The 13343-nt window shown below is 48.2% G+C and overlaps 1 pseudogene; it reads right to left on the reverse strand.

The window, feature by feature from the left end:
• Nucleotides 1-11505: 11505 nt before the first annotated feature.
• Nucleotides 11506-12466, reverse strand: LOC144278199 (olfactory receptor 52B2-like; annotated as a pseudogene).
• Nucleotides 12467-13343: the final 877 nt, after the last annotated feature.

Genomic DNA, 13343 nt, shown 5'->3' on the forward strand with positions numbered 1-13343 from the left:
TGAAAGCAAGGAGAGCGGTGCAGGGTAGGAATCAAAGCCCATGGCCCTGCTTCACATCTGCCCAAGGTTCTCCAGCAGGCTGGTGGGAGAGCTTGGGGATAGAACCCAGATCTCCTGAGTCCCAGTCCAATTCCCAGCCTGTGTGGATGTCATCCAGGGACTACATCTCCCTGCCATGCAGACACTTTGCCCTGGGGTTACAGGACTGCCTACTGAGAAAGGAAGGATGCCTTTTTTCTTGTGATGTACAGCGGGAGCAGAAGGCGGCGAACCGAGAGCCGGTGTGTAACCGGGTCAGTAACTAACTCTCTGCCTCCCTCCTTCCTCCCAGAGCCAGGAGATACTGGAAAAATGGGGAAAATTAAACAGGTTGTGAACTTCCAGTTCACTGAGGTACAAACCTGCCACGGCCCTGCCTGCTCTCCCCAGCCTGGCTCCACACTCGCAGAGTGGGCAGACCCTGGCTGGGACACACACCCCCTCTCCTGCCCCAAGCCATCAGCCTCCCTCAAGCCCACTCTGACCCCAGACAGATGTCTATCACGCCATCTCAGTGGAGTGTGCTCTTCAATTTCCTCATTGGAAAAGTGAGCTGGATACGTTGATGGATGGGATGGTATAATGAGATTGCCTACAATGGCCCCACAAAGTCACAGGACCTCCTGGTCAACCTCCTCCTAGCCCTGGCTAAAATGGCCATCTATAAAACCAGGGAGAGGAGGTTGGCCGATGGGGTCTCCTATGACTGTGGGGCCTATCCTTGATCCTCCATCCGCTGGCTCCCTTGACGCCTTCGAGGAGCAGTGGGCGCTGTCCAGGGTTCTCTGCCTGGTGTCCCCATCAGGTTCCCTTCATTTGACCCTTTGACCTCACTTCTGTCCCTGTTATCTCATTAGTTGTCCTCTGGAATCATTTGGCTTCCAGGTCATGTGGATCCTCCCCTTAGGCTGTGGGGGGGTTGGGGGGAGGGGGGTCCTATAGTAGTGGGTGGGCTTCTGCCTCCCTGCTTCCTGGATTCCAATAGGATGGCGTATGGCCCATCTACGACTGCTAGTAGCAAATATCTCTAATGGCCTTAGAAGATAAACACAATGGGCTGGGGAAAAGTTAACACAGTTTTTAGAAAGGGAAATCCTGTCTCACCAAGCTCTTAGAATTCTTTGAGGGGGTCAACATTCCTATGGAGCAGGGTGGTCCAGTTACTCTGAAACCAGTAGCTATAGTGCACTTGGACTTTCAGAAAGCCTTTCCCAAGGTCCCTCACCAAAGGCTGTTCAGCAAAGTAACCTGTCCTGGGATAAAAGGGAAAGTCCTCTCATGGGTCAGTAACTGGTTAAAAGAGAGGAAACAAACGGTAGGAATAAATGCTCAGTCTTCATAATGCAGAGAGGTAAACAGTGGGGTCCCCCAAGGGTATGTACTGGAAGCAGTGCCATTCTACATATTCACTAATGATCAGGAAAAGGGAATGAACAGTGAAGGGGCAAAGGTAGCAGGGGATACAAAATTATTCAAGCTAGTTAAGTCCAAAGCAGATTGTGAACAGTTACAGAGGGATCTCACAAAACTGGATGACTAGGCAACAAAATGGCCAATGAAATTCAGCATTGATAAGTGCAAAATGCTGCACATTGGAAAAAAATAATCCCAACTACACATGTAGAAGGATGGGGTCTTAATTAGTTGATAATACCCAATAATAAGATTTTGGAGTCATTGTGGACAGTTCTCTGAAAACTTCTGCTCGCTGCACAGCAGTGGTCACAAAGGCTAATAGATCATTAAGAACCATTAGGAAATGGATAAAAAAATATTATTCTGACACTATATAAATCCATGGTATGCCCACACCTTCAATAGTGTGTCCAGTTCTGGTTGCCCCATCTGAAAAAAGGATTTTGTATGTGTCATAAATATAAAGGGAAGGGTAAACCCCTTTGAAATCCCTCCTGGCCAGGGGAAAGCTCCTCTCACCTGTAAAGGGTTAAGAAGCTAAAGGTAACCTCGCTGGCACCTGACCAAAATGACCAATGAGGGGACAAGATACTTTCAAAAGCTGGGAGGAGGGAGAGAAACAAAGGGTCTGTGTCTGTCTGCATGCTGGTCTTGGCCAGGGATAGACCAGGAATGGAGTCTTAGAACTTTTAGTAAGTAATCTAGCTAGGTATGTGTTAGATTATGATTTCTTTAAATGGCTGAGAAAAGAATTGTGCTGAATAGAATAACTATTTCTGTCTGTGTATCTTTTTTGTAACTTAAGGTTTTGCCTAGAGGGGTTCTCTATGTTTTTTAATCTAATTACCCTGTAAGATATCTACCATCCTGATTTTACAGGGGGGATTTCTTTATTTCTATTTACTTCTATTTTCTATTAAAAGTTTTCTTGTAAAAAACTGAATGCTTTTTCATTGTTCTCAGATCCAAGGGTTTGGGTCTGTGGTCACCTATGCAAATTGGTGAGGCTTTTTATCCAACATTTCCCAGGAAAGGGGGGGTGCAAGTGTTGGGAGGATTGTTCATTGTTCTTAAGATCCAAGGGTCTGGGTCTGTAGTCACCTAGGTAAATTGGTGAGGCTTTTTACCAAACCTTGTCCAGGAAGTGGGGTGCAGGGTTTTGGGAAGTATTTTGGGGGGAAAGACGTGTCCAAACAGCTCTTCCCCAGTAACCAGTATTAGTTTGGTGGTGGTAGCGGCCATTCCAAGGACCACGGGTGGAATACTTTGTACCTTGGGGAAGTTTTGACCTAAGCTGGTAAAGATAAGCTTAGGAGGTTTTTCATGCAGGTCCCCACATCTGTACGCTAGAGTTCAGAGTGGGGGAGGAACCTTGACATGGTGGCATAGTGGTGGGATTAACCTGAAATCATTTTGAGATCCAGTTGAGATTTTTTGAACTAGAAATACAGATTTTAAAAAGGAATTTTTTTTTTTCCTGTGGCTTTGAAGCAGCTTTGAAACTGAAAGCAGCTTGGGTTTTCCCTGCTTTGTGGCCAAGCAGAGACAAAAGGGGATTATCTTTGTGAATTGCAGGTTTTCTTGGCCTGGAAGCAGGGTACTTAACTCCTGCAGGGAAATTCACAGTCTTCCAACCCAGAGTTTTTTTTTCTTTTCTTCCTAAAAGTAAATAGGGGGGGTGTGCTCTACCCATTTGCTTGGAGACAAAAGTGGCAGGGTTTTTTTTTTTTTAGGATTTTGATTTTTTTGTTTTACAAGGAGCACAGGTTTGAAAGGGAATTTTTTTTTCTTTGGGCTGGGTAAGCAGGTTTCCAAGTATTTGGAGGTTTTTTGCTTTAATTTGGGCCCAGAGCAGAGACAAGGGAATTGTCTTTTTCTGTAGGCTGACAATCACTATCAGAGAATAGGTATTCTATTCCAGCACAGCAAAATTTTACAGCCAAGTTTTGTTTGTTTATTTCTAAACCTCGGGTGTAAAGTTAGTTAAAAACAGAGAGGTTAGAATGGCAAAATCCGTGGCTCGACTACAGCTCGAATTAGCCAAATTTCAGGCTGAGGAAAGACAAAGGGAACATAAAAGACAGATAGAACTCATGCAGCTGAAGAAGGAACAAGAAAGGGAGGCAGAACAACACCAAGCGGCTGCTCACAGGAGAGCTATGGAAGCGAGGGACAAAGAACTGGAGGAGAAGGAAAAAGAGAGGAAGTATGTGGAGGAGATGGAGAAGATAAAGTCTCAGCAGAATATCCCAACAAACCCTAGTAATCCTTCTCCAAGTACCACTTCCCATCCCAGAAAGTTCCCCACCTACAAGGCAGGCGATGATACTGAGGCCTTCCTAGAAAACTTCGAAAGGGCCTGCCTTGGGTACAACATCTCTACTGACCAATACATGGTAGAGCTGAGGCCGCAGCTCAGTGGACCCTTAGCTGAGGTGGCAGCTGAAATGCCTAAAGAACACATGAACAAGTATGAACTGTTTAAATCCAAGGCGAGAGTCAGAATGGGGATAACACCCGAGCAGTCTCGTCGGAGGTTCAGAGCCCTAAGGTGGAAACCAGACATGTCATTTACCCGACATGCCTACCACATTGTGAAACATTGGGATGCCTGGATATCAGGAGCAAGTGTTGAATCTCCAGTAAATTTGCCCTTCCTAATGCAAATGGAACAATTCTTAGAGGGTGTTCCTGAGGAAATAGAAAGATACATCCTAGATGGGAAACCCAAAACTGTAATTGAGGCAGGAGAGATTGGAGCCAGATGGGTGGAAGTGGCAGAGAAGAAGAAAACTGGTCGCAGTTGGAGCGGAGACCAGAAGGGACCACCCCAGACCACACCCTATTACCGGGGGCCGCCCAAAGCCCCACCTACCTCCCAAAGAACCCTCCAGACCCCTTATCGTCCTGCCACCCCTTTCTCCAGCAACCCTCCTCGCCCCAGTGACCCGTCAGCTGGACGATGTTTTAAATGTAATGAGCTGGGGCATGTAAAGGCCAACTGTCCCAAGAACCCCAACAGATTACAGTTCATTGCACCGGAATCACACCAGAGGTCCACAGGCCCAGATACCTCCCAGATACCCTTTGAGCGGAGGGAAACTGTGAGTGTGGGCGGGAAGAAGGTCACCGCGTGGAGGGACACCGGAGCACAAGTGTCAGCTATCCATGCTTCCTTAGTGGACCCCAATTTAATCAACCCAGAGATCCAAGTGACGATTCAACCCTTCAAGTCCAACTCTTTCAATTTGCCTACAGCCAAGTTGCCTGTCCAGTACAAGGGCTGGTCAGGAACATGGACTTTTGCAGTCTATGATGATTATCCCATCCCCATGCTGTTGGGGGAAGACTTGGCCAATCATGTGAAGCAGGCCAAGAGGGTGGGAACAGTCACCCGCAGCCAGGCTAAACAAGCCGTGAGGCCTAGCTCTGTTCCAGAAACTGCTATCAGGACCCAGTCAGAGGTGATGGACTTGGACCTTAGGCCAATGTCTGCAACAGCAGTAGTGGATCCAGTCCCAGAGACCCAGACGGAACCAGTCCCAGAACCGGAACCAGCCGAACAACCAACACCAGACCCTGTGTCAGCACTGAATCCAGTACTTGCAACTTCAACACCAGAGGGCCCCACTGAACCTGAACTGGCAGCAGCCGATAACCCTACACAAGAGGCTCAGCCGGAGCCTGAATCCCAACATAGTGCACCAGCGGAGAGCGGTTCACAGTCAACAGAAACAGCTCCATCCCCTATATTGCTTCCAGAGGGACCAAGCCTAGGTCCACAATCCAATGAGGGACTGATGTCTCCAGCATCAAGGGAACAGTTCCAGACTGAACAGGAAGCAGATGAAAGCCTCCAGAGAGCTTGGACAGCGGCACGGAGCAACCCACCGCCTCTCAGCTCTTCTAATCGATCCAGCCCAGGGAGAAGATGATGCTGAGTGGCCTGAAGGTGTCTACTACGAAGGGAAATGTGCTGGTGGTGTGGAAGAGGTGAACCTCTCCATGACCCTTGGGCGTATGCAGCGACAGCAGATCCAGGAGCTGTGCACTAGCTACGCGCCAACGTTCTCAGCCACCCCAGGACTGACTGAACGGGCATACCACTCCATTGACACAGGTAATGCTCACCCAATTAGGGTCCAACCTTACCGGGTGTCTCCTCAAGCTAAAACTGCTATAGAACGGGAGATCCAGGATATGTTACAGATGGGTGTAATCCGCCCCTCTGAAAGTGCATGGGCATCTCCAGTGGTTCTAGTTCCCAAACCAGATGGGGAAATACGTTTTTGCGTGGACTACCGTAAGCTAAATGCTGTAACTCGCCCAGACAACTATCCAATGCCACGCACAGATGAACTGTTAGAGAAACTGGGACGGGCCCAGTTCATCTCTACCTTGGACTTAACAAAGGGGTACTGGCAGGTACCGCTAGATGAATCTGCCAAGGAAAGGTCAGCCTTCATCACACATCTCGGGCTGTATGAATTTAATGTATTCCCTTTCGGGCTGCGAAATGCACCCGCCACTTTCCAAAGACTTGTAGATGGTCTCCTAGCGGGATTAGGAGAATATGCAGTCGCCTACCTTGACGATGTGGCCATATTTTCGGATTCCTGGGCAGACCACCTGGAACATCTACAAAAAGTCCTTGAGCGCATAAGGGAGGCAGGACTAACTGTTAAGGCTAAGAAGTGTCAAATAGGCCTAAACAGAGTGACTTACCTTGGACACCAGGTGGGTCAAGGAACTATCAGCCCCCTACAGGCCAAAGTGGATGCTATCCAAAAGTGGCCTGTCCCAAAGTCAAAGAAACAGGTTCAATCCTTCTTAGGCTTGGCCGGTTATTACAGACAATTTGTACCGCACTACAGCCAAATCGCTGCCCCACTGACAGACCTAACCAAAAAGAAACAGCCAAATGCTGTTCAGTGGACCGGAAAGTGTCAGAAGGCCTTTAACAAGCTTAAAGCGACACTCATGTCTGACCCTGTACTAAGGGCCCCAGACTTTGACAAACCGTTCCTAGTAACCACAGATGCATCCGAGCGTGGTGTGGGAGCAGTTTTAATGCAAAAAGGACCTGATCCAGAATTCCACCCTGTAGTGTTTCTCAGCAAAAAACTGTCTGAGAGGGAAAGCCACTGGTCAGTCACTGAAAAAGAATGTTATGCCATTGTCTACGCTCTGGAAAAGCTACGCCCATATGTTTGGGGACGGCGTTTCCACCTGCAAACCGACCATGCTGCACTAAAATGGCTTCACACCGTCAAAGAAACTAACAAAAAACTTCTTCGGTGGAGTTTAGCTCTCCAAGATTTTGATTTCGACATCCAACACATCTCAGGAGCTTCTAACAAAGTGGCTGATGCACTCTCCCGTGAAAGTTTCCCAGAATCAACTGGTTAAAATCGTCCTTAAGATGTGGAAAATATTGTTAGTCTTTATGTACTTGGTAGTATATTTAGAGATGCATGTGTCTTATTAACTCTGTTTTTCCTAGAGCTCCAGGAAGAAATCCCAGCCAGTGTTTCACCCTAGCTGAGATTTGGGGGGCGTGTCATAAATATAAAGGGAAGGGTAAACCCCTTTGAAATCCCTCCTGGCCAGGGGAAAGCTCCTCTCACCTGTAAAGGGTTAAGAAGCTAAAGGTAACCTCGCTGGCACCTGACCAAAATGACCAATGAGGGGACAAGATACTTTCAAAAGCTGGGAGGAGGGAGAGAAACAAAGGGTCTGTGTCTGTCTGCATGCTGGTCTTGGCCAGGGATAGACCAGGAATGGAGTCTTAGAACTTTTAGTAAGTAATCTAGCTAGGTATGTGTTAGATTATGATTTCTTTAAATGGCTGAGAAAAGAATTGTGCTGAATAGAAGAACTATTTCTGTCTGTGTATCTTTTTTGTAACTTAAGGTTTTGCCTAGAGGGGTTCTCTATGTTTTTTAATCTAATTACCCTGTAAGATATCTACCATTCTGATTTTACAGGGGGGATTTCTTTATTTCTATTTACTTCTATTTTCTATTAAAAGTTTTCTTGTAAAAAACTGAATGCTTTTTCATTGTTCTCAGATCCAAGGGTTTGGGTCTGTGGTCACCTATGCAAATTGGTGAGGCTTTTTATCCAACATTTCCCAGGAAAGGGGGGGTGCAAGTGTTGGGAGGATTGTTCATTGTTCTTAAGATCCAAGGGTCTGGGTCTGTAGTCACCTAGGTAAATTGGTGAGGCTTTTTACCAAACCTTGTCCAGGAAGTGGGGTGCAGGGTTTTGGGAAGTATTTTGGGGGGAAAGACGCGTCCAAACAGCTCTTCCCCAGTAACCAATATTAGTTTGGTGGTGGTAGCGGCCATTCCAAGGACCACGGGTGGAATACTTTGTACCTTGGGGAAGTTTTGACCTAAGCTGGTAAAGATAAGCTTAGGAGGTTTTTCATGCAGGTCCCCACATCTGTACCCTAGAGTTCAGAGTGGGGGAGGAACCTTGACAGTATGTAACCCTTCTGCCCGTCAGAGTTGGCAGCAACAAGGGCCAGGTTCAATATCTAGGGGTTCCATTCCAATAACACAATGCAAACCGGCTCGAGCCCCCACCCAGTGACCTGGGACAAATATATACCACCCCCGCTGGGTGCCTCCAGGAGGCAATACTTCCCCTCTCGCAAGAACCTAGTCTGAGTGTAGCAAAAAGCCTTTTAATAACAGAGAGAAACAATGTGACATTATGTTGGGGAAACACCACCAACAGGATTCATAACACAACCCATGGGCAAAAAACCCACCCCAAGCAAATTGGGGCATGTCCTTTCCCTTTGGTTCTTGAGTCCAGCAACCCAAAATCACTCAAAGTCCCAAAAGTCCAACGACCCAAAAGTCTCTGTCCCTGGTCAGGGCAGCCCCAGAGTTCGAAAGTTTATCTGCAGAGTTTTACCTGCCAACCTGAGTGGAGATGGGGGGGGGCGTTTAAGGGGCACCTTACATGGTCCAAAGCTGATGGCCCCACCTCTCCATGGGGTTCCACTCTGCCAGCCGCCCCATGAGCTGCTCTAGGCATCCGACAAACTGCTCTGCTTCACCAGCCGCTCCGCTCCGCTCGCCGTCCCACAAACTGCTCCACCATATATCTTCAGGCTCCCCCACTACTTAACACAACACTCAGTGATTTCAGCTCTTAGTAAATTCAGCTCTTTTATGATTTCAGCTTGTAGTAGGGGAGCCTCAGTGCTGGTGCACCATTAGCCCAAAGTGAGTTCAGCTCAGCAGCCTGTAACTAGACTCCTAATGGAATCAAAATTTTAGCTCTGATAGTCCACAGTAGAGAGAGAAGGAAGTGCAATTAGCATGTAAGGCCCTCACCAGGGGGCCCATGCCACTAAGTATTAATACCTATCCCAAGCCTCTCTCAATTCACAGAGTTTTGGAACCCATGTCCCTTGCCTAGCGAGTGCTACTTAGTTGATGGCGAGTCCCTCCATCGTAAGAAAAGGCCAAGTACAGTTCCACTGTCCTTGATTCCCATAATCAGGGTAATAACAATTTATTCTTCCTGCCCCAATAACAGAGACACTGGGGATCCCACAGTGACCATTTGGGCAGCTATGGCCTCACTCTAGGCAGGGTGGGTGTGCCTATGCAAATGAGATCGGCCCCTGAAGTTCTTTTCCACAACTTGCCACACCTCACCACCAGATGTCAGGGTGGAGCTCATCCTGACTCTGCTTACATCTATAATTTGGAAAGGGTCAGAGAAGGGCAACAAAGATGATTAAGTGTATGGAACGGCTTCCCTATAAGGAGAGACTAAAAAGACTTGGACCGTTCAGCTTAGAAAAGAAACGACTAAGGGGGGATATGACAGAAGTCTATAAAATCATGACAGGATAAAGTGAAATGAGAAATGTTATTTACTTTTTCACACAATACAAAAACCAGGGGTTACCCGATGAATTTAATAGGCAGTAGATTTAATACAAACAAGAGGACATATTGTTTCATGCAACACAGAGATATCCTGTGGAACTCATTGCCGGGGTTATAGTGATGGCCAAAAGTACAACTGGGTTCAAAAAAGAACTGGACACATGTATAACTGGGATCACAAAAGAATTAGATAAGTCCATGAAGGATCAATCCATCAATGGCTATTAGCCAAGATTGTCAGGGCAACTCGAAACCTCTGAATGACAGAAGCTGGGATGGGAGGACAGGGGATGGATACCTCCATAACTGCCCCGTTCTGTTCACCCCCCTGAATCTGTGGTACAGGCCACTGCTGGAGACAGGATGCTGGACTAGATGAACAGGTGTCCTGACCCCGTACAGGCTGTTCTTTGTTTTTTCTGAGGCATATCTTCTCAACAGCTGCAGAAATGGAACAGCTGCCATATGAGGAGAGATTAATAAGACTGGGACTTTTCAGCTTGGAAAAGAGACGACTAAGGAGGGATATGATAGAGGTCAATGAAATCATGACTGGCGTGGAGAAAGTAAATAAGGAAGTGGATAAAAAAAGAACTAGATACGTTCATGGAGGTTAGATCCGTCAATGGCTATTAGCCAGTATGGGCAGGGATGGTGTCCCTAGCCACTGTTTGCCAGAAGCGGGGAATGAGCGACAGGGGATGGATCACTTGATGATTCCCTGTTCTGTTCATTCCCTCTGTGGCACCTGGCATTGGCCACTGTTGGAAGACAGGATACTGGGCGAGATGGACCTTTGGTCTGACCTGTATGGCCAATCTTATGTTCTTATGTTCTTTATGGAAGGTGGGTAAAAAGAGGGAAAAAAAGATTCCTGCAGCATTTCTGTAATGTTAGCAGGTTAAACAAGCCTCCAAGCCCCAGGAGGATTTGGCAGGTTATCCTCAGCAGCAAAACATTCTTTTAGCATGGGATGAAACGCACTTATCACACACACAGGATTATGGGGGGGGGGACTAGAGATCACGTGCAAATGAGCCCCTCACCCACTGCACCCCCTGACCTCTCTCCCACCAGTCACCCCCCACAAACCCACCTGTGTAGGGAAGAGAGCGAGATCAGCCTGGGGAAGCCGGGCCCATCCGTGTGAAATGTGCCATAAGGCAGCCAAACGCAAGGTCCGTGGGACACAGGCCTTGGGTACGGAGTGTGGGACTGACACTGGCAAAGCAGTGACCCTGAGAAGGATTTAGGAGTTCACATATCTTTGTGGAAGGTGCTTTAACGAAAACCAAGCTATTGAGTTCAATAGAGGGGTGACTGGGTATAATTCTAGGGCCTGTGTTATACAGGCAGTCAGACTGTGGTTCCTTCTGGCCTTAAACATTATGAATCACCATGTTTGCTGTGGGGTGGGGTGGGGGGTGTGTGCTGCCCTTGCCATGTCCTCTTGGGGTGGATCTCCAGGTCAAGGAGGCCCATGATGGCACAGTCAAAGCCACCCCTGCTCGGGTTCTGGGCTGTGCAGAGGAGGGCCATGCAATCCCTGTGCTGCCTCCCTGAGGAGACTTGCTCCTGACTTCCATGCTGGCCCCAAAGTGTGCTCACTTTGCCAATGAGGAAACCGAGGAGGAAAGAAACTCTCCCATGGTGACACAGCAGGTTGGAGGGAGAACCAAGACTCGAGCCCCTCTCTCCCAATGTGCAGTCCAGGGCACTTCCCACTGTCCCAGGGCATGGCCCCCTTGGCTGCTGCTTTCTGTTGCCACTAAGAGTACAGCTCAGATGCAGCTTGTCACAGAGGAGATGCACACACCGTGCTCTCTCACAGGCTGATTTTACATTTGTGCTTTCTTGGTTTGTTGTTTCCCTTCATATCTTAGAACAGAGACTCATTCAGTCTGGCTGCCTTTTGTGGAAGGGAGCTGTGTTCTTGTAGCCATGTCGGTCCCAGGATATTAAAGAGTCAAGGTGAGGAGGGAATAGCTTTCATTGGACCCAACTCCTGTTGAGAAGAGAGACCAGCTTTGGAGCTTACACAGTGTAAGTACATAGTAAATACTCCCCTACAGTTCCAATGAAAACCTGGCTTTAATTTCCAAGTCCCAGAGCATTTTCTGTTGCCTCCTTGGGCTCAGCAAGAAGCTTCTGCTGCAGCATCGATAAAATAGATTGATCACCCGTTTCAGGATCTCTTTTGTTGTCACCGCATAAACGATGGGGTTTAACATGGGGGGAATGAGCACATAGAGGTTGGCCAGTAGGATGAGAATATAACCTGGGATGATGTGCCCAAATCGGTGTGCAAAATGGGAGAAAAAGGACGGCGTGTAGAACATCAGTATGACACAGACATGGGAGCTGCAGGTGCGGAGAGCCTTGAGCCGGGCATCCTTGGAGGGGAGCCGGAAGACGGCCTTGAGGATCAATCCATAAGATACAGCAATGAGCACAGCATCCAAACCGATTACAAAAATAGCCACAGCTACGCCATACCAGATGTTGACTGTGATATCATCACAGGCCAGCCGGGCTACACCCACATAGTCGCAATAGTTGTGAGGCAGGAGGTTGGTTCTGCAGAACTTCAGCTGCTTCACAAGAAAGATGAGAGGGAAAATGATACAGAAACTTCTTGTGACAACTGCCAGCCCCATCTTCCCAATCACAGACTTGGTTAGCACACTGGTGTATCTCAGGGGGTTGCAGATGGCAACGTACCGATCAAACGCCATGGCCAGCAGGATGGCTGACTCAGCAATAAAACTGACATGGATGAAGAACATCTGGGTCAGGCAGCCAGCAAAAGAAATTTCCCTCGCTCTAAACCAGAATACAGCCAGCATCTTGGGCACTGTCGTGGTAGATAACAGCAGATCAGCAGCGGCCAGCATGGAGATGAATAGATACATGGGCTCATGGAGGCTTTGTTCTGTTAGTATGATGAATAGTAGGAGTGAGTTCCCAAAAAGTGTTGCAACGTACATCAGACAGAAGGGGATGGAGATCCAGACATGAGACTCTTCCGTACCTGGGATGCCGGTCAGGATGTAAGTTACAGGGTCAAAAAGAGTGTGATTGTCAGCTGGCATCATGTACCATCACTTGGATCTTCTATTCATTTTCCAATAACTAACAGCAAAAGAGAAAATCAGTGAGAATTGAATGTCAGCTGGGACTGGAATGCATTTGTTGAGAGAATCATAGATACTATCAAAGACTTCATTGTGTGACAGCTGCCTGTTAGGTGCACCAGAAATCCAGAAACACTCTTGTGATGGGGTGTACAAATCCCACACTAGGCTACAAGGGGCTGAGGGATTATTTTGGTCTCAGACAGCCCCACCCCACCAAACTTACAGCAAATGCTCCATCTGCGGGAGCAATTAAATACAGGGAATTAGCTTGTTTGGGTGGCAAAGCTGGAGGTGAGCAGACCTGCAGCCCACAGCTCCAGCAGACCAGAGGGAAGCCTAAGACTCTGACACAGCTGCCAAAAGGGGCCCTCCCCAAGAGAAGGGAGGGACACACCCCGGAGACAACCAGAGAGGGACGTTCCCTGTGGACTGTGGACATTGGTAACCCCCCTCTTAGCCATTGTGGTTTGGGTTTCCCCACTAGGGGGAAACCTTGGACTAAGCTGACCCCAAGGATGGTGGACAAGAGGAAGAGGCCCAGGAAGGACAGCCAGACTGTTGGTAGCCCAAAGGGCTGACCGGTGTAGTTGGAGGGCCCGGGCTCCCCTCCATACAACCCACTTGGCAGTCACGAGTTGCAGCCATGACCATTAGGCCACACTCCCCATGTGGGAACCGTTACAACTCTCCTGCTACGGAAGGTCTCCATTCCAGAAGAGGGACGATGGTTCGGACGGTTCTGGCCCCAGGTGACGCAGGGCGCGCCCTCCTGGTGTTGCTGTCCACAGCAGAATCTCTCCTCCGCGGGTGTGCTACAGTTGCTCTCAGGGCGCCA

This window comes from Eretmochelys imbricata, chromosome 1, assembly GCF_965152235.1.
Source record: "Eretmochelys imbricata isolate rEreImb1 chromosome 1, rEreImb1.hap1, whole genome shotgun sequence".
Lineage (NCBI taxonomy): Eukaryota > Metazoa > Chordata > Testudines > Cheloniidae > Eretmochelys > Eretmochelys imbricata.